Source organism: Folsomia candida, unplaced genomic scaffold, assembly GCF_002217175.1.
Source record: "Folsomia candida strain VU population unplaced genomic scaffold, ASM221717v1 Fcan01_Sc004, whole genome shotgun sequence".
Lineage (NCBI taxonomy): Eukaryota > Metazoa > Arthropoda > Collembola > Entomobryomorpha > Isotomidae > Folsomia > Folsomia candida.
Window position 1 is genome coordinate 3,181,218 of NW_019091196.1, and position 23,417 is coordinate 3,204,634.

Here is a 23,417-nt window from a genome sequence, read left to right on the forward strand (position 1 = left end):
TAGATAATTAATGTAAATGCAAACTGCTAATAAGTATTCTCAATTTGAAAATGTAACAGTTCCACGTCGAAAATGTGTTTGCATGTAAAAAAAAACGCTGTGAAATCGATTAAAAAGATATTGCTACACATTTTCATGAATTCGAGCTTGGTTTAGAAATTCAATATAAGAAATTCGGTAGGTATAATTTATCTGCAATTTTTGTTTCTGACACCGTTTTCTCATTTGGTCCAGTTTTTTTAAACTTTAATGTAAATTAGATAATTAAATTCAGTTTGCTAAATAATTCTCAATTTGGAATTGTATGCAGCAGTTGGAAGTCAGAAATGCTTGCATTTGTAAAAACGTAGTACTTATACCTGATTAAAAGATGATTATTGTGCTTTTCATAAGTTCAAATGATTTAGAAATTGTGTGCAGTTTTCATGTAATTTTAATTTTCGGCTGGAAAAATAGTGCACAATTTTTTTCCTGAGAGGACACCGGATCGGTATCTTTTCCAATTTTTATAATTTTTACTGTCCAACAAGATTTCCATTTTAATTTGTTACATTAATAAAATAGCTGTACGATAGATACAAATTCTACCCATTTTACAAATCGTAATTTATACTCTTGGCGTAAATCTCAACTTCAAGTCTGAGTTAACTCGATAACCAAAAACGGTTCGAAATACACTTTCTTTGTTAGAAGTTGGGATTTCTGTCGGTCCAATCTTAAAGCTTCGGACAATGTGTGCCAGCGCAACTTTAGTTTCTACCAGGGCAAATCGCATTCCTAAAGACATTCTCAATATAAAATACTGCGATAAAAATCAAACCAAATAATAAGATACACTCTTAGAAATAGGGTTACGATTATAACCAAAAGTGTGACTCTACCACCGTGGTTATGAATTTGTCACCAACCGGTTATAAATTTATTAGCTCTGGTGCCAATTTAATACCAAGTCGGTGAAACTTTATAATTAGCCGGTGACAATTGTAACCACTCGATGACAAATTTATAACCACAGCGGTAGAGTCACATACGTCTCTACCGCCGTAGTTATGAATTTGTCACCATAAATTTATTAGCTCTGGTAACAATTTAATAACAAGTTGGTGAAACTTTATAATTAGTCGGTGTCAATTGTAACCACTCGATGACAAATTTATAACCACGGCGGTAGAGTCACATATGTTTACTTTTTAGTTATAATCGTAACCCCATTTCTAAGAGTGTATGTATAAAAGTACCAATGCAGTTTTTCTTGGTCCGATACCGAATGGCATGTAAGCATATGGATTCCGTTTAGTTTTGTTCTCTTGGTTAAATCGCTCAGGGTCAAATTTTAAAGGATCAGGATAGTATTGTTCATCACGTTGGATAGCTTCGGCCGGAATTGCGATGAATGTCCCAGCCTTGATGATTTGGGGTTTCTCACCGTCAGATGTTGACAATGTATAGTCCCGCATGCATTTCCGGTCCAATCTGGTTACCGCAGGGTACAGACGAAGGACCTCTGTAAATTAGGACCCAAGTTATTAATTAGTTACCAGCATACCTGTTCACTTTCATTCATGTGACTGATTATGATGGAGAACGATACAGTAATGAATGAAAATGAATTTCCTCTGATTTGAATGAAAATTAGTGAAGGATTCCGTCATTTCAGATGAATGACTGTGAATGAAAGGATTTCTCACTCATTTCATTTTTCACCCTATGCTTAATACATGGGGCGAAGTAAGAAATGAAGTCAGATGAAGTGAAATGAAATGAGTTTGAAAGAAAATGACTGAGTGTGAATGAAAATCTTCACTCACAAATCGGGGTTACTGAACTTTGAATGAAGAAAGTTATTTTGAACAGGTATGTACTAGATTATGGTGATTAACCAATAAATTGTCCTACCCGATATGAACATGTCGATATATTCCAAGCGATTCACCTCCTCATACGCAATTTTCTTTCCATCTTCCCCATTTCCCAAGACACGACAAGCCTCCTCATAAACTTTGTCTTGTATATCTTCATGCGTGGCTAAAATATAACTCGCTACTGCCAAATTATTCGCGACCGTATCGAAACCAGCGGACATGAATACGAATGCTTGCGGAATGGCGATTTCGTTGCTCCATTTTATATTGTTCTTATTTCCGCCCGATTTTGGTTTCAAATTGGCGTCCTTTTCCTCCCGACTTAACTCTGATTCCTGATCCTCTTTCAAGTTGTCGTTGTGGGCGTCGACCAACATTTGTACAAAATCGTTCCCTTTTATGTTTCCTTCCTGTCGGGCCTTCAGAGCTGCGGACAACATTCCCCAAAAGAAGTCGGAAACATCTTGATCTAGTCCATTAAGTTTTAAAATCTTTGACAACTTTGGAAAATTTTGAATCAGGGAGAGTTTAAGTTTTCGAAAATAAGAGAATTGACCTAAGAAGAAAATAATTTAACCCCTTTAGCTTACAATCTTTGGATTAATAATTCATCCAATATTAATAGTCGCAATTTCTTGGAAAATTTTCTGTAATTTGGTTGCTAATTGAAAAATAAATAATCTGCCAGGTAACCTTTCAGCATTTTTTTGCGACTAATAATACTGGACGAACGGTAGTATTGCAATTTTATTACCAATTCTTTCCGCCATTTTGTACAGAATGTCATTTTCATTGAAGGTATCAACACTCATGCCGAAGACTGCAGTACCAATCACTTCGAGCGTATATCTTCGCATGGATTCTGAAAGTGGAATGTCAAATCCAGATTTTGTGACGGGAAATGACTTGACGTGTTGATTCAACTTGTCAGCAGTCCTGAAATACATATATGCACAATTAATTACTAATGATAACCATACATGTTCACATTCATTCATTTAATGATGAATTAATAAATTTCAATATTCAAAATTTGAATGAATATTGAATGAATATTTTATTCTGATTTTTGAATAATCGAATTTTGAGTGAATATCTATTCAATTCGTGTGAATGAATAATGAATGAATATTTTTTTCATATTTCATTTTTAACTCAATGCCTAATGCATAGGGAAAGTCGAGAAATTCATCTAATACTGTGAATTTTGAATAAAATGAATAATAAGGGAATGGTGAATAATGAATAAATGTTGAATAATTAATGAATATTTTTTTACAAATTGTGAATGAGTAAATAAGGAATGAATATTTTTTTAAGGCTTTGAATGAATAAATATTTTTTGAACATGTGTGATCATAATCATAAATCAAATAATAAGCCTCACCTCTCAAAATGCGAAAACATGCTGCGTATCCGGCCCGAAGTGAAAGTGGGGCTTAAAAATGTTCTCATATCTTTCCAATCTTGTCCTTTCATATTAAAAAGCCCATCGTTGAACAATTTATCAAAATCCCCAAAACTTCTTCGGTCAAAGAAGTGGTCAAAATCCTTAATTAAAATGTCTTTTGCGACATCCAAGTCTCTGACGAATAGGATTGGAGCCGAAAATGCTCCCAGTTCCATGACCCCACCCACTTTTTCCTGGAGCTGACCAAGTTTCTGGTAGATCTCAACGTCAGAATCGATCGCATCCTTTTTGCCCAAAAATATGTCCCAGAAAGAAAGTCCGCTTGGGATGGATGCAAATCCACGATCAGTCCAGTAGCTTTTTGCACGGGCTTCGTACTTTTTAAGGATGTAGATTATAAGCCCCACGGTGGCAACGACGAGGGTCAAAGCAACAAACATTTTGGAAGTTAATCTGGAATTGATTGATGGTTGACCTGTTGCTCCTGCAGCCATACTGTGTCAAAATTTGAGTTTATATATCCACTGTGACGACAGTGTAATCAACTCTACTAATTCTATACAATTAGTGAATTATAGGGATGGGCGAAATACTTTGTCAAAATGCAGTATTTTGATCTTCGTTCTGCCCCAGGGTTTGGACTTCCAGGGCTGTTACCTGTTCACTTTCATTCATGTGCCTGATCATGATAGAGAATGATAGTGAATGAAAATGAATTTCATGTGATTTGAATGAAAATGAGTGAAAGATTCAGTCATTTCAGATTAGTGGGGTATTCCGACCTGGGTTTTAATGGGTTGGGTTTTATTGGGTTTTAAATGAATAAAACCCAGTGGGGTTTACCATGTTAAGTGGGTTTTATTTGGGTTTTAATGGGTTTTATTGGGTTTTAATTGAGTTTTACTTTAAGACTACATTCTAAAAGTTAAATAAATCTCCTATACGTTAGAAGACGTTATCTCAATTCATTCTAAAGCAGTTTATTTCATTACTATTCTAATATATGACAATTCGGAACAATTCAATAATTGACTCCATCCTTTAGCATCACAGATTTCAAGTGTTATAAAACAAAATAATTTCCGAATAGATACAAATTCCTAATTATTTTTGTTAAGTTATTACTTAAAACTAATAAAACCCTATAAAACCCATTTAAACCCAATAAAACCCATTAAAACCCATTAAAACCCAAATAAAACCCAATTAACATGGTAAAACCCATTAAAACCCATGAGTTTTATAATTTTTGATTAAAACCCTGGGTTTTTCCGAACCCTGTGAGTGAGTGTGAATGAAAGGATTTGATTCCATTCATTTTTCACCCTATGCTTAATATATGGGGCAAAGTAAGAAATTAAGTCAGACGAAGTGAAATGAAATGAGTTTCAAAGAAAATGACCGAGTGTGAATGAAAATCTTCAGCCAGAAATCTGCGTGACTGAAATTTGAATGAAAAAAGTTTTTATGAACAGGTATGACACCCACAAAAATTCGAGCATTAAGATGGAGAATACAACATTCGCAACAAAATACATGTTTTGTGAAGAAATTATTTTTTGATCGCTGTCAAAATACATTTTTTTAAAATGATTTTCAGACAATAAAGTATTTTGACAGCGATTAAACGTTAATTTCTTCACAAGATCTGTATTTTCGTGAGAAATTTTGTCTTCTCCAGGTAAATTTTCGACTTTTTGTGGGTGTAACAGAACAAACCTGAAAGTCCAAACCCTGGACAGAACGAAGATCAAAATACTGTATTTTGACAAAGTATTTTGCCCATCCCTGTAATTCACGTGAATATGAATGACCATTGTGCAACGTGTTTGCTCTTTGGATAAACGCTATTGTTTTCAAAGTCGTTTTCCCCTTATGATCATTACGCTAATCTTATAAGCAAGGGTTATCATGCAGATTCAGAAACTATATTGTATGTATGTACTGGGCACGGGACGAGAATCACTTCAACTTTTAACAGTGTGTTACACACGGTGACATAAGTATGCACATAAATACATGCCTACAAAAATCTATACCAATACTTATTGTTTACACTCCTGTTTTATCTGCAATATCATTCATCTGCATTCTTGATCGTTATTTATTGCTGGAGTTTATCTTTAAATTGAAATAATTGAAAAACAACTTCAAAGAACAAAAATAATTTCAATATACATATTTAAGTGGATATTTCTAGTGTATGATGTAAATTGCCTCTTTTATGTAATTAATAATAGTACATACATACAAATAGCAATTTGTTGCATAATATTTCAGCCAGACAGTAAGGTTAACGATGAAATAGCAAAAGTACAAATTATGTACGTTATACCAAATGTACAATTAGTTTAGTGCATCTTATTAAATATGTATTTCTCGACTTGGAAATATGTAACGAAAAAACAGAATGCAGTTTTGTTTCTGCAAATTGTCGTGGTTAATGCAATTGGCATTCGCATCTGGACCAGTTTGAAGATCCATGTTTTATCTTTTAATGTGCAATTAATTAACTGCATGCTGTATTTCTCGTTTTGGAAATGTAACAGTTCGACGTCAAAAATGTGTGCATGTAAAAATTAGGTTATAAAGTTGGGTAACAGATACATAGAATGTCGTTTTGTGTACATAATGATTTAAATGGTCAAGCAATTTTTGAGTAATTTTAATAAATTTCTTTTGATACAACGGAATGCAATTTTGTTTCTGCAAATCAATATTTTTAATGCAGTTTGCATCCATTTTCTAATCGTAAGTTGTTTTAATCTTCAATTTGATTCACGCTGCTAAATATTCCTCAATTTGGAAATATGTCAGTTCAACGTCAGAAATATGAGCATGTAAAAATTGGGTATAAAATTGATTAATAGATGATATCTTGGAAGATTTGATAAGTTCAATCCTGATTTATAGAAATTCAACGTAATTTGTATGCAAATTTTGATTTTCTGCTGGATAAAACAGTACGCAATTGTGTATCTAGTTAAATAAATGCATCATTTTCTAGAATTTGATAGATACCGCTACATAAATATGTATATCTCGATTTGGAAATGTGGGTCTAGGGTAGCTCGTCGAAAACATGGTCGTCGAAAGAGTAACTCGTCGAGGACGAGTCGTCTGAAGGGTAACTCTTCATTTGGGCAAGTGGTCGAAAATAATACTTGTCGAGAGTATTTTTTTTAATAAAATACGATTCTAAATATAAATTATAATTTTATAAAATAACATTCACATGAGAACTCTCAACAAGAATGCCAAACCGCCTGTTCCAGGCCCCCAGTGCATTGTTGGTTCTGGAAATATTCTCTAATACACCCTGGTGCACATTCCAGAAGAGTATTGGAAACATTAGTGGATCGTACACTGTACCGATGTAGGTTTTTTGAACATAACTAAAAAATTCATCCAGTTCGAGTTTAGTTTGACCCTTAAATTGAGGGATACTTTAAATTCTCGGAATGCCACTCTTAAATCATCGGGCTGAACAATAATGTCATTGTAACGTCTTGGTCGTACTGGTTCTTTAAATTGGGTGTCAAATGTCTAAACAACGCTTGAGTATAGTGAAAATGACACCCGTGAAGTACGGCCTCTGGAAACGTGTCCTGTACAGCTTTTATTTCAGCTTGTTCAAAATCCATCAGAACAGTTTATCTTCAAATTTAGGTTCGTAACAGTAATTTGACATTTTAAATGTAAAAGATAAGGGTAAAAGAATAAAACTATCCTCCCAATTACGGCTGTGTAGTATTTTGGAATGTCCGCAGCGTATAGGTATATCCGTCCCACAATGCACATGTGTTGTGCATTCTTGTGAACTCATTATATATTGGTAGGTAAAATCAGTAAAAATGTTATATGAAATTCGACGAGTTTCATGCCACCTAAATTCGACGACTTGCCTTTCTGACGAGTTTTCCGTTCGACAAATTGATTTCGACGACTTGCCTTTTCGACGACATAGGATTCGACAAGTAACCCGTATCCCTGGAAATGTATCAGTTAGATGTCAAAAATACGTATGCATGTAAAAACAGTCTAAAAGACTGTATAAGATGTTCCAAATACATATTGAATAATAAGATATTTGAATAAAAAGAGGATAAAACGCGCCCCAAAGTTGACAAATTTTACACTTTCCAAATTTACACGTTCTCAAAATGTATCAGTTAAACGTCAAAAATATTTGTGTATGTAAAAACGGTTTTAAAATTGATTAATTAGATGTCTTAAATAGAATGTAGGGTAGATTCCAAAGCCAATAAAGCTACTAAAGTAAGAGAATCTCATAATCCAGGGATGTCTTCCACCGAGGTGAGAATTCAATGACGATTTAGGGGTTCAGTGTTATTTTTGTGGAATTTTGAATTTCGGCTGGATAAAATACACTCTTAAAAAAATCAATAACCGTTGGTATTGATACGTGACTCTATTGATCCGGTATTGAATTAATACTACGTGGTAAAAAATTTAATACCAATTAGTATTAAAATTACTACCATGAGGTATAATTTCAATACCGGTCCTATACCAATATGGTATAACCGATTAATACCAAGGCGGTAGAGTCACGTATCAATACCGTTAGGTTTTTTTTTCAATACCAGGTTTCTAAGAGTGTAAAGTAGAATGCAATTTTGTTTCGGAAGGGGGTTTTCACATCTGGTCTAATTTTACCATCCATTTTTTAAACTTTAATGTGTATAATTAGATAATTAAAATGCAGTCTGCTGTTAAATATTTCCCAATTTGGAAATGTAGCAGATGCATTTCGACGGCGAAAATGTTTTTGCTTGAAAAATGGGTCATTCTAAACCTGATTATGAGATGTGAAATGTTTTTGTCCATAGTAAAATTTTTGTGTTTTAGAAATTGTGTGCAATTTTCATCCAAATTTGATTTTCGGCTATGCAATTTTGAGTATGCAAAAGAGTGTAAAATTTTATTTGTGAGAAGGACACCGTATTCACATTTGCTCCAGTTAGTTTTACGATCCACTTTTTAATCGTTTTAATATTTAATAATTAAATGCTAAATATTTCTCTATTTAGAGATTTTGATTATCTGTTGGATAACGTAGAATATAATTTTGTTCAAACCGAACGACACCACGTCCGAATCTGGGACAATTTTAAGATTAATTTTCTAAGCTTTAATGATCAAGTTAATCCTCTTTGCTAAATAAATAGTTCTCGATTTGGAAATGTATCAGTTCGACGTCAAAAGTGTTTGTGAACGAGAAAAACACGATAAATTTGATTAAAAGATGATCGCTGTTCCACTCAAAATCATGGTTTAAAGTTTATCTTAACTTTTCTGTAACTCCGATTTTCAGCTGATTTTCAACAGAATGCAATTTTATCTCATCTTCCTCTCCGTCTACATCACGGAGAGAAACAGTTGTAGTGGCTGATTCCGGTATCAGGGAGACAGGCACGATCTGCCATCTTTCAAAAATAAAACAAACTTTTTCAACACTTCCACCAACCTCAGCCCGGCGTGGTCCTCCATCGTCACAGTTGATTTTTGGCAATCGGGGAGACACATTCTTTGGTGAAAGAAAAATTCTAATTGATCCAGTTTTCAGTTTTTCAACCACACCCAGCCCTACTTTAGTGCAACAGCAGCAGAACTACTCGAAGGTAAGCGCAGTTTTGGTTTGGGGGGATGGAGGTAGTTTTATTTCTAATTCAAATTAGTTGCGAGTCAAATTGCGAGTCAAAGTTGCGAGTCAAATTGCGAGTCAAAGTTGCGAGTCAAATTAGATTAAACTAGTCAAGAGAATGTAATGAAAATAAAGAAAGAAGCCAACGTTCCCTCGATGAGGATAACGGCAATAACCAATCATTGTAGATTTTTAATATTTTATTAAGGCAACAAAATTATTTTTCTTTTAACACAAAGATGACCGAGCGTGAAGAAAATGCTAGTTTGGAAGAAAGATTGAAAAAGAGCGAAGAAGCTTTAGAAATTTTCAAGGCGCAGCTCAGTGGAAAAACAGGGACCGATAACAGGAAATGGTCACTTGGTCTTTCGGACGATGAAATTGAAGATGAAGCTGAAAAATTGCTCGGCAAAGAAACATCCAGTGATGATGGTAATTTTTAATTATTGCAACATGAAAAATTTTGAATTACGACGAGTCTGGTTACCGTGTAATAAAGTGGCTCGTTTTATAGCAGGCCCTCAAATAATTGAGGTGAATGAATTGCTGGAGGATATAGAAAAAGGAAATGAGCTTGGTCCAGATGTTTCGCAGAATGTTGCTGAAAGTTTCTTGAAAACGATTACTCGCCCTTTGTCTAAAGAATCTAAAACAAAGTTGCGCGATAACCTGAAGACACCGGCAAATTGTAAACAATTTGCTCCATTCAAGGTTAACAATGAAATTTGGCGAATCATTCCGTCGCACGCAAGATTGCAAGATGTGAAACAACAACAGCAACAACAAGCATTAAGTACAGGATTAACTGCTTTAACAATGATTACAAATCAGATTCTCGAAAGAAAAGCTGAAATTCCAAAGGAAGTTGTAAGCCAAATAGTAAAACAATCTATTGATGCAGCCAACATCTTGAGAGATCAGGTCCAACAGTTGAATTTGACCAGGCGGCTTGATATGAGAAAGTATCTTAATCCCGAATATGCTGGTATTTGCACATCCCAGGTAAAGTTTAAAATATAAATCCTGCATTGTTTATTTAATGTATTCTGTATTACCTGTATTGAATACAAAGTTTATAAATCAGGTCACTAGCACAGAATGGCTGTTTGGCAATGATCTGAACGAAAGTTTGAAAAACTCTAAAGCCACTGCTACTCTGCTGAGGAACACATCATCTCGTGGGGGTCGATTTCAACCATACAACAAGAATTATGCTAGTCGACAAAACTTCAGCTCTCCGAATACTTTAAACTTCAATCGCCCGTTCCGTCATCAGAGGGGGAACGGGCAGTTTCGCCAGCAAAATTATCGGCCAAGCGGACAATTTCAACAATCGAGATTCAGTCAACCATTCCGCCCGCAAAGAAATTAAAACCAGTGGTTAGTTGTAAAGCTTGTAAATTAGTAAAATGTTATGAGCAAATAAAATAAAAGGTAAAATTACGTCAGATAGTTTTATTTTAAGTATAATTAAGGGTTATGAGATTCAATTTAAATCAGTTCCTTTCCAAACCGTAGAGCCCATAGTACCAACATTTTCTCCTTCCGATGAAAAACTGATTAACGAGAGTATTGACAAATTATTAAATACTGGGGCTATTATAAAATCAGATAATGAGGAAGGTCAATTTGTTTCCACAATGTTTACAGTTCCTAAACCAGACGGCACTAGACGCCCTATTTTAAATCTAAGAAAGCTTAATTTATTTGTTGAGTCTCCTCACTTTAAGATGGAGACAATTAAGAATGTTAGCGACCTTGTAACAAAAGACTGTTTTATGGCTGTTGTAGACTTGAAGGATGCTTATCATGCAGTCCCAATGGGTGAAATTAGTCAAAAATATTTGAAATTCAGATGGAATGGGCAGCTTTACACTTACACTTGCCTTCCATTTGGGTTCTCACTGGCACCATATTTGTTTACAAAATTAACCAAGCCTATTGTTGCAAAATTAAGGTCACAAGGTGTAATAGTTTTGGCATACCTAGATGATATTTTAATTTTTGGAAATAATTACGACGAGTGTATGACGAACATGGAAAAAATAATTTCGCTCTTGCAGAAGCTAGGTTTCACAGTTAATAGAGAAAAATCTCAATTGCTGCCATCCAAAATAGTTAGGTATTTAGGATTTATGATAAATTCTGGCAATATGTTGTTGTCATTACCTGAGGAAAAGAAAGTAAGTTTAAGTGAGAAATGTGCAGCAGTAATTAAATCTAAGCAAATTACAATTAGGAAGCTTGCAGAATTGATTGGTTCATTAATCGCAGCCGTACCTGCTACTAGATATGGGCTTTTATATACAAGACAATTAGAAATCGAGAAAATTGCAGCATTGGCTAATAATAATAATTATTCAGGAAAAATTTGTATTTCCAACATAGCAAAAAATGATTTGACTTGGTAGATCCAGGTTTTGCCAAATAGTTTCAGATCAATTCAAAACATAGTAAAACATGACCGTGAGATGTTTACCGATGCCTCTCTCCTTGGGTGGGGCGCATTTTGTGAAGGTGTAGAGACTAAAGGAACATGGTCCGATAATTTTTTATCCTATCATATAAATTTATTGGAATTGTATGCAGTTTATTTTGGTTTGAAGGCACTAATTAAGGACAGAAATATTCATATTCTCTTACGAGTGGATAACACCACAACATTGGCATACATAAATAGGTCGGGTGGCTGCAAACCAGATTTGCATGAAATCGCCAAAAAGATTTGGCAATATGCAGAGCAAAACAATATCACTCTCACGGCTAGTTACATAAACACTAAACAAAATGTGATTGCAGATAGATTATCTCGTGAAAAAGCTAGCTCATCCGATTTCATGCTTTCAGGAAATTATTTTCAAAAAATTTGTAAAACATTTGGGCAACCTACCATGGATCTATTTGCATCCCATTCAACGACACAGTGTGAAAAATTTTATTCGTACAGACCCGACCCATATTCTCAGGGTGTTGATTCTTTTTTGTTTACTTGGTTTGATGGTGAATACGCTTTTCCTCCATTTAATATGGTAGCAAAAACAATTCAAAAAATTAAACAGGATAAATGTGAAATAATAGTGGTAGCACCATTCTGGAAAACACAACATTGGTTCCCATTGTATAAAATGCTTGCAATATCAGAGATAATAATTATGGGTCCTAATAGACATTTATTATTCGATCCGTACAGACAATGTTACCGAACGATAAACACGAGATTCAGCTTGATGGCCGCAGTCTTATCGGGAAAAAAATGGACAGATTTAGGATTATCAAACACCTCACTCGAATTGTTACAAGCATCAAAATCCGCAGCAACGTGGGCACAGTATAAATCTTCATTAGATAGCTGGATCCAGTTTTGTAAAATTAAGCATTGGTGTCCAGAAGAAAAAGATCTTTGTCATTATGTAGAATTTTTAAGTAGTTTATATGAAAGAGGATTAAGTTATAGCACTATAAATACTGCTCGGTCAGCCTTCTCTGCAGTATTTGGTAAAATTTGTGGCGTACCCATTGGCGAAAACAAGATAATTGTAGATTTGATGAAGGGAATTAGTAGGCTAAGACCAGTTAAACCGAGGTATAGTATCACATGGAATCCAGATAAGGTTTTAATTTACTTACAGTCTATTCAAACTAATTCGTGTAACCTGAAGGAATTGACATTTAAAACAGTGGCGATTCTGGCGTTGGCCACAGGTCAAAGGGTGCAGACATTAGCTAGTATAAGATTAAGTAATATTCATATAAGTGAATCTGCTCAAATTGTTATTAATGATAGAATGAAAACAACCACTGTAACTAGAAGTAATCCCGTAATTTATTTACCACCCTTCCAAAATTTTGAGATTTGCCCTGTTAAAGTTTTGATCAGATATATTAATTGTACAAAAGATGCTAGAAATAATAATGACGAGCTGTTTTTGTCATTCGCTAAGCCACATAAAGCTGTGGGGTCAGAAACTATTAGTCGTTGGTTAGTAAATGTCCTAGATTTAGCTGGAATATCCTCTGAAAATTATAAAGCACATAGTTTTAGGCATGCATCAACCTCCAAGGCTGCAAAGGTTGGTGTACATATAGATAGCATTCTTAAAAGAGTCGGATGGTCAAAAAATTCGTCAGTTTTTGCCAGGTTTTATAACCGACCAATAATTAATGACGCTGAATTTGCGGAATCTATTTTAAATATTAATTAGTGATTTTGTGTTGAAAGTTAATACTTGTATACTTGAATAAATTTGTTCGTTTGATATATTAATAATTTCCCGATTGCTATACTCGTCGACTTATTTTTGAACAACTACAACTGTTTCTCTCCGTGATGTAGACGGAGAGGAAGATGAGATAAAATTGTGGATTTTGCGAGCCCGAAGGGCGAAGCAAAATCCTAATTTTGTGATATCTTCCGAACCCGGAAGACATCACGGCCCTCCGACCCACCCCCTTCGTAGACTAAGTCGACGAGCGCTTTGAATACTGTGACGATGGAGGACCACGCCGGGCTGAGGTTGGTGGAAGTGTTGAAAAAGTTTGTTTTATTTTTGAAAGATGGCAGATCGTGCCTGTCTCCCTGATACCGGAATCAGCCACTACAACTGTTTCTCTCCGTGATGTCTTCCGGGTTCGGAAGATATCACAAAATTACGATTTTGCTTCGCCCTTCGGGCTCGCAAAATCCACAATTTTGTTTAGTGTTGCTGATGAGTTGAAGATAAGTTGTCCTAAAATGCACTACAAATACCAATTTAAGGTGGTATAGTATGCGGGTTTTGAGTTTGAATTGTTGCGTCTCAACTTTCCCTTCTTCCATATATTCAAATGGCGATTTTGAAACCTGATCATCTCCAATATGAAGATTTTAATGCACCTAAAAATCGATAATTTTTAGGTGCATTAAAATCTTCATATTGTAAAAAATTCACGGAGATGATCAGGTTTCAAAATAGCCATTTGAATATATGGAAGAAGGGAAAGTTGAGACGCAACAATTCAAACTCAAAACCCGCATACTATACCACCTTAATCTTTAAGCATTTTTTGACTCCAAGATAAATTTGGGGTGCACTGATATAAATTCCAACGAAAGACAAAATTGTAAATTGATAATTTTTGAGCCAACTTGTCTGAAACTCATTTAGGGCTCATTTTCGACTCATTATAGTTTGGTCAAAAATTAAAAAAGTCAATTTTCGGGTTTATTTGAAACTTGTACCACCCTAAGTTTACCTGTCAGTCCAAAAAATGCTTATAGAATAAATTTTGTGGTGACTATTTATAGTTCATCTACGTCAAATGCATCTTCAACTCAATTACAACTCACCGGCGACACTATTTTCTAGTGATAAAACAGAATGCAATTTTGTTTCTGAGCAGGACAACGCATTCGATTCTGGTTCAATTTGACGATGTATTTTCCACTCGTAAGCTTTTTTAATGCTCATTTTGATTCACGCTGCTAAACAAATTTGTCGATTTGGAAAGGTATCAGTTCGAGGTTAATAATGTGTATGCGCACAAAATTGTGATTAATTATTAATTCGAACAAAAGATTACATTCGACTCGATTTATATAGAAGTTTCTGTGCAATTTTGACTTTCTGGTGATAAAGAAAGATGCATTTTTTTTCTGGAGGAAAAATTGTCATCCGAATCTGGTCCTGGCTTACGATGCATTTTTTAACTTTTTAATGTGCAATTGTTAAGAGAACTCTGTTAAATATTTATCGATATGAAAATGTATAATTTTCACGTCAAAAATAAGTGTGTATGGAAAAATGGTAATGTACTTGATTAGAAAAGATAATTTGCCGATATTTTAAAATTTTAAACTTTTAATTACATCAAATACTTCTGGATTTGTAAATGTAGCAGCTGAACGTCAAAAGTGCATGTGTATGTAAAAAGGGCAATCAAATTGATGAAAAGGTGAGTTTCAACGAGTTTTGATATTAATTTGAATCATGATTCAGCAATGCCATGCAATGTTTATACAATTTCGACTTCCTGCTGGAAAATTGAATGAAATTTTGTCTCTGGGAGGACATCACAATATTCGCATCTGGTCCAGTTTTAAGATCCACTTTTAATCTTAAATCTTCAATTAATTGAAGGCATGTTGCTAAATATTTCTCACTTAAGAAATATATCACTTAGAGCGTTCAGAGATATGTATATCAAAAAGTAAAGTTGGATAACAGATGACACGTTCTCTATGGTCCAATCCATTTAACATACATTCATATGGAAAGTGCAGACGCATTATCTATATCATCAGTTCGACGTCAAAAATGTGCGTGTTTCTAAAAATTGTAGTGAAATTGATTCTTGATTGAATCTTCCGATTGTTTGAAAATTCATTCATGATTTAGAAATTCACAGCTACATATTTTTGTGTTTTGTTTAATTAGAATGTCCAATTTGATCAAACCTGTCAAAGTTCGACGTCAAATATGTGTATGCATGTAAAAGTTGATCCAAGATGTTGTGTATATTTCTCCCAAGTCTGGTCATGATTTAGAAATCCAACTCTATTTTTTACACAATTTTGATTTTAAGCTGGATAACGTAGAATGCTATTTTGTTCCTGGAACGACACCACGTCTGAATCTGGTCCAATTTTACGATCTATTTTTTAAGCGAATTTGCACGTCGCGAATATGCACGTTAAACGGTTAAATATCTTTTTGACTTAGAAATGCATTTCTTAGAAACTTGGTATTGAAAAAAACCTAACGGTATTGATACGTGACTCTACCGCTTTGGTATTAAACGGTTATACCATATTGGTATAGAACCGGTATTAAAATTATACCTCATAGTAATAATTTTAATACCAATTGGTATTAAATTTTTACCACGTAGTATAAGTTCAATACCGGATAAATACCACGCGGTAGAGTCATGTATGAATACCAACGGTTATTGATTTTCTAAGGGTGTGTATATCAATTCAAAGTCAAAAGTATATATCTCCGTAAAAACGGTTGCAATGCTGGTTAACAGATCGTCTAAATTTTGAGTAGTTCAATCTTGATAGTCAATGCTGAAGTTGCAATTTTTTTTGAGATTGTAATTTTTTTCTGCTGGATAAAGCAGAGTGCAAATATATTTCTTGCAGGACACTGCATTAGATCTAAATAATATTTAGATTTAATGAGGACAACAATTTCATATTATGAAATATCATTTCAGACTGAAGCACATAAATAATATGATCAACTACATATATATGTACCCATCTTGTACTGGGCTTCCATTTTCGCTAAGAATTTGTTACCCTGAGTTGTTTAATTTTGTAACAATGAAAATTAATGCAGAACAGGATAAGATGCTACTGAACTATTTCAGTACTAAACATTTATAATTATTTGCCGCATGTATTAAAATCTAAAATCTTATACGTAAAAACAAAACATTTCCCGATTGGGTTGACCATCATACATAGATATAGAATGGGCATTAAGCACATTATGTAAATGTGTTTACAGATGAATGTATGTAAATGTGTATTCATGCATCTGACCCAGTCTAAGTGGAGATATCCTAATTTAGTTATAGCATTTAAAGCTAATCCACAAACACCAGGTAGTTTTACTTACGTACATTCCGAAAAGATTATTAAACAAGCTGAAAGTTAGAGAATAAGTAAGCTTTTGTGTAAATTCATACATACGTGTGGTATGTATACAAATTTAGAAATTTATGACCTGTGACAGGTTTATACAGATACATAATATGTATCTGCATAAACCTCTGTACGGACGTTCATACATATTATGTATGTCCTTAAATAAGTGCATACGTGCAGAAGAACTAATGATACATATGCAAGTATGTATGTATGTTTGTCAGTATGCCTAATCGGTGAGTATGTATCTTCTTATTCTATGAAGTGCTTAATCAAGATTTAAAATATTTTTTAAACAGTAAACACGCGTTGCTCACGATTTAAACATGCGTACTCTTGAATACAATTGGCGACTAAGTTGTTTATGTAGTTGTCCTCAAGTTGTCCATGAAGATTGAGATAGTTTTTTCAGCCGTTTATAGGTTATCTTCACTGTTTTTCTGCAGATGATGTTTACCTCTTCGACTTGTACTTCAACCTGAAATGAATTAAGAGTATTTTGGTCTAAGACGAAATATGTTGGAAACAATTGGTCAATATTTTATTCTTTAAATGAAATACAAATGTAGATGCATATGCGTGTACCTGATCTTCACGTTCATGTTCAGTAACCTTCATCTATGTATATGTATGCAAGAGGTACATTTCGCAGCTTTTTACCTACCTACGTAGTAAATAATAATTACTATGTGTATAATTGGGGAACAAATTAGTCATTTCTATTTTTAATAACAAGTTGGAGCAGATGGATATAATAAATATGATTCTATCTTAAATATTTTAGTCAATACAATTTCCCAATGTTTTTTTATATAACCAAACTTTTACTTCCCCTTTGATCCAATGGAAATAAAAGTTTCCAGTCATGGAAAACTGATTATTAATAAAATTTTAAGTTTTCCATCTGTACGCATATTAAGTATCTGTATTGGTTTAGATAGTGTCACACTTATGTATGTACATAAATATCACTGGAAATGATTTCTTCTGGTGTGATGGACATAATTTTTGCGAGTAAGTTTGTTACATCTTTACAGACGCAAAGTCTGTGAAGAAGTAACAAAACCATATGTGGAGTTGAGGAAGGCAGATGAAAGCGATAGGTAAAAACCTGATCATTATTGCCTAGCAACGACTTATTTGTACCTATAGCAACGCGTGTAAATACATGTCCATTCATGGATGTATATGGATGAAGCAGTTCGCTACTTTGTTGCCAGAGCAACATGGCGGATTCGCCCCCAAACTGGAGCTGAATTCAGTATATGTTTTGAGAATGACTAGGATGAGACCAGCTTATGACAAATTCAGTAATCGAGCCAGGTCAAAAAAAATGAAAACGTGCAATAATGCTAATGAAGTTGGGGTTTAAAGTAATAGAAATATTTTGATTAACTTAAATTCGCGATAAAACGTAGGGTAAGATTTGTCTTAGCCGGTATAAAAAGTGAGCATGCAGCTTGGTAACCATGGTAACCTGACTCGCAATTCGGCCCTTGCTCCGTAAGACCGGCCGCATCGAAGCTTGCTTTTGCGAGGCCATCCATCCACTACGGTGCAAACAAGGGGCTTTTTTAATTCATTGCAAACAATTTTAAACTAAGTTTTGACAACCCGCTACATCACACCGCAATGAATGGACGACCCCGACTTTCCTCCCACATGCACCTGATTTGGTGATGATGATGATATTTTGAGGTTGGAGCGAAGGAGGAGCTATTACTTGTTGCCCCAAGTACTAGAGGGCTCCCCTCCATCGTCTACGATTGGACTTGGAATTTAACTATGGGGTTCCTGAGCCTTGGTGTACATACTCATTAAAAAAATGTATTCTGGTATGATGGACTTAATTTTTGCGAGTAAGTTTGTAACCAAATGTGGGGTTCAAGAAGCCAGATGAAAGTGAAAGACAAAAACCTGAGCATTATTGCCTAGCAACAACTTGCAGCAACGCGTGCACATACATGTGCATTCGTAAAAGTGTAGTGGCACAAAAAACCCAATCACATACGTTTTTCATTGTGCATACAGAAGTATGTACATATGTCTATTGAATGTAAGTATGGACCGACCTGTTGAGGGACGAAGTTCATATATTATGTTCTCAAAAACTTTCGATTTTAGCACCCACCCTCCCAGCATATAGGTACATAAAGGGATAGGGAATTTTAAAATGGGAAAGACAGGCAGGCAGACCGAAACCACCCACACTAAAATGATGACGTAGTATATGGACGTTCCTGGGGTAAAATGCAATTTACATGCTTAGACAACCTGACTCCAAGATGGTACGTGCACTAACAAAGGAGGTCTCTCAGCGTATGTATGCTCACAGATTTGGACAAAACTGGTGTCAATCGACGAAAAATTTACTTAGTATGCAATTTACAAATCTGCCAACGTGCAACTTTTGCGGAGATATTTGCACCCGAAGAAGAAAAATGCGCAGTAAGTTAGGAAAGTGTAAAATTTGTGAGCTTTGGGACGCGTCGCCTCTTTCTCTTTTCGTCATCAATTTTTCATGCAGACTTGCTTATATAAATGCGTCAAGTTCATTGAGGGCCTTACATCAGGCTACACGTGCGACTATTTCAAGGGCAATTTTCTACAGGGCAATCCAAGTGTGCAATGCATAGAGATTTTGAGCTTTTCTTATGAAACAAGAAACATTGAAGAGTTATTTTAAGTAATACACATACGCAAGAAGATAAAAATTTAGTTTGCGCATAAAAAAATTTGTTTAAACAAATATAATTAGACCCTGCATAAACGATGACAATTCAAACTCTTCTGATATTCGTGGAATAATATAAATATTTAAATATCTATGTCGTTATCTGAATCTAATCCTAACAGGGTACGTGCATAGAGTATGCGGCCATAAGGTACGCATCTAAACACCCTGTGATAATCTTCACCGAAGGGTGTGAATATGCCCATATGTGATTTCACCGTACGGTGACAACCTGATAATGTTTCTCAATTCATGGTGGTAAAATTAACACCAAGTTTGTTGTGAAAAACATTTCCAACTTTTGGTGACGATTGACACCGGGGTTTTTTTGAGTGCAGAATTTCTAATGTCAAACTTTATGTTATTATACTTTTCCACCGTAGGAAAATTCTCTAAAATATCCCGTTGCTGCGGAATAGCTACGCCTCGCAACCATAGCATATGGCGTAGCAATTATTTAATTACCAAAGCTAAATCACGTAGCAAATGTAAATTTTAGTGATATGTTCCATGGATATATTTCCATGGAACATAAAAAATAAAATAAAAATAAAAATTTAAAATTATTCAACTTTCTGCGGAAGAATTGCATTAGAAGAATAACATAAACATGGAAACATTTTAGCCCGATCCAGGACTTATGTCCGCAGTTGTCCATCGGTCCGTCCGTTTTGCGATAACCTTCGTAAAACTTATCCTATCAGCTTGAAATTTTTAACAATTGCATTTTATATTATTGTAAAAACTTAAAGTCTGTAGGATCAGATTTACGAGAGTTATCAATAACCAGGCAGACAGGCAAAGCGGGTCCATAGTTACATTTGCACATATATCGGAGCACTCCGGCCTCCGGAGGCCGGAGTACGCGACTTTTTCTGGAGGCCGGAGTACGCACGGTTGGCCGGAGGCCGGAGTACGCACGGTTGGCCGGAGGCCGGAGTACGCACGGGTGGCCGGAGGCCGGAGTACGCACGGCTGGCCGGAGGCCGGAGTACGCGCGGCTGGCCGGAGGCCGGAGTACGCACGGCTCGCCGGAGGCCGGAGTACGCGCGGCTGGCCGGAGGCCGGAGTACCCGCGGCTGGCCGGAGGCCGGAGTACGCACGGTTGGCCGGAGGCCGGAGTACGCGCGGCTGGCCGGAGTACGCACGGCTGGCCGGAGGCCGGAGTACGCGCGGCTGGCCGGAGTACGCACGGCTGGCCGGAGGCCGGAGTACGCGCGGCTGGCCGGAGTACGCACGGGTGGCCGGAGGCCGGAGTACGCACGGGTGGCCGGAGGCCGGAGTACGCACGGCTGGCCGGAGGCCGGAGTACGCACGGGTGGCCGGAGTACGCACGGGTGGCCGGAGGCCGGAGTACGCACGGGTGGCCGGAGTACGCACGCTGGCCAGAGGCCGGAGTACGCGCGGTTGGCCGGAGGCCGGAGTACGCACGGGTGACGGGAGGCCGGAGTACGCACGGGTGGCCGGAGGCCGGAGTACGCACGGGTGGCCGGAGGCCGGAGTACGCACGGGTGGCCGGAGGCCGGAGTACGCACGGGTGGCCGGAGGCCGGAGTACGCACGGCTGGCCGGAGGCCGGAGTACGCACGGGTGGCCGGAGTACGCACGGGTGGCCGGAGGCCGGAGTACGCACGGGTGGCCGGAGTACGCACGGGTGGCCGGAGGCCGGAGTACGCACGGGTGGCCGGAGTACGCACGGGTGGCCGGAGTACGCACGGGTGGCCGGAGTACGCACGGGTGGCCGGAGGCCGGAGTACGCACGGGTGGCCGGAGGCCGGAGTACGCACGGGTGGCCGGAGGCCGGAGTAAGCACGGGTGGCCGGAGGCCGGAGTACGCACGGGTGGCCGGAGTACGCACGGGTGGCCGGAGGCCGGAGTACGCACGGGTGGCCGGAGTACGCACGGGTGGCCGGAGGCCGGAGTACGCACGGGTGGCCGGAGGCCGGAGTACGCACGGCTGGCCGGAGGCCGGAGTACGCAAAATATCCCATCTATGCATTTGCATGTCCTGACTCGGGTTAAATATTGGATTTTTTCAAGATGCGTAAATCCATAGAAAAATATTTTTTTCAATGAGAGTTAATACCTTTCTCTCCGCAGAAACGACAACGACGGGAAGAAAGGATATTTCCTTCCTTCCTTAACTATGCTTAATTTTGAGACGACAGATAAATCCGTTGCTCCGTCGCAACACCTTAAAAATTAGGATGGAACTATCCTCTGTTCCGTCACAACGACAAGTTTATGACGACGGATATTTCCATTGTTCCGCAGCAACGCTCGAAATTCTGGGACGGATATATCCATCGTTACGAAGGAAAGGGCTAAGTATTACTGAGTTTTTAATGGAATGGAGGTCTCCCAACGTATGCTCACAGATTTGGACCAAATTAGCGTCAATAGATCACAAATATAAACATTTAAATTTGCAAATGCAACTATTTGCCAATGCGCAGGTTTGGCGGAGATGTTTGTATCCGAAGAGGAAAAAAATACCCAGCAAATTTTAAAAATGAAAAATTTGGCAGATAGTGCGATTTGCAAATTTCATACTACTTATATTTGTGATCGATTGACGCTAATTTGGTCCAAATCTGTGAGCATACATTTGGAGACCTCCATTGTGAGTGACGCAAAGTGAAATACATTTAGGGATTGTGCAAAAAGCATGGGATCGAATTGAAGGCAGGGTTCGCTATGAACAAGCAACCTGTAGAAAATTGTTACAAAGTAGCCGTAATACTAACCAATTGCCACACCTGCCTCTACGGCAGCAAGTTTGTTTTTTTTCCTGCAGTCCACTGACCTTTGAAGAGTATTTGGACGTTTGATTACATTTTATGGTATTTGGTTTTCTTTTATGGAGTATGGATGGATGCCAACTTAAAAAATTACTCTAAAAAGTAAATGCTTTTCTGATCATCCAAATTTCCTAATCCCGTTATGAAGCAAATATGAATTATTTTAGACTATAAAAAGAATTGAACTATTTTATCTGAATTTGCGGTCATTTCACATCTTTGATTTCATGATTGCATAAGACATATGGCTACGTTGCATTTGCTACGTATGACTAGAATACTAATAGCATCAAGGTCGTTTTTTACTTTTGAGAAATCAGAACACAATAAAAATACTTATTACAAGAATAGCCAGTCTCATTCAAGTGCCAGTCAGTCTCATAAGTCATAAAGAGTGAGATTATTCGTCTAATTTCTTCATAAGCAACTTCATGAGAATGTCATTCATCTTGGATCGTTCAGCAACTTCCGCATCTTGTCGTTGTGCTTGTAGTTCCAACTCTCTTTTTTTATTTTCGGCTTCCTGTTTCCGAACATTGATGGTTTCCTTCTCCAAGTCCCGGTCAGCCTGCATTTTAAAGTTATCATGATAAAATATTTTTATAAAAATAAGTTAACTACATCCATAATATTAAAACTTACCGTATTTTTCTTGGACAAGTACTGTAGAAGCTCGTTCCTCTTGTCGGCATTGCTTGGCTTTCGTCTTTTATTGTCGGGCTGCTGCCTAGGACTGCGTTTTCTCTTAAACTTCGGAGTCACATTCCTTTCCTCCTGTTCTGAGTCGGATGACTCCTCTGTACTTTCTTTTCCATTTGCCTTTGCTTTGGCGTCTTTGATTTTACCGTCCTCGTCCACGTGATTAATATTCAGACCAGGGGAGGCTTTTGGAGACCCCCTGGGTTCAATGTCTTCATCAATATCGCCTTCGTCCTCAGATGAAGAGCTGCCTCTCTCAATTACTCTGCACAGTTACGGTCCCTTTTGGAGTACAATTTTGAACACTTTGGGTCTACTTTGCTAATCTTGGTCAGAGCATTAACGGAAGTCAACAATTCCTTCAGCTTTGTCATCTCCTCCTCACTCACTCCGGACCTGTGTATAAATTACAACTTTAGAATCACCTGTAATACATACATAGGGTAAATAGAAATACAAAAATCATTCTGAATACTGCTGAATTCTTCTTCCTGACGAAATTGTTCAAGTAATTTTTGTACTCGTTCGCGACAACTGCGATCTGTCACTGGCATTTTCAATTGACTTTCCTTCAGTTTTGTTGCAACTTGTTTCCAAACATCCGCATTCT

General features: G+C 36.9%; 1 pseudogene; it reads right to left on the reverse strand.

The window, feature by feature from the left end:
* Positions 1 to 491: 491 nt before the first annotated feature.
* LOC110848358 lies at positions 492 to 3,755 on the reverse strand (annotated as a pseudogene).
* Between the last annotated feature and the right edge of the window lie 19,662 nt (positions 3,756 to 23,417).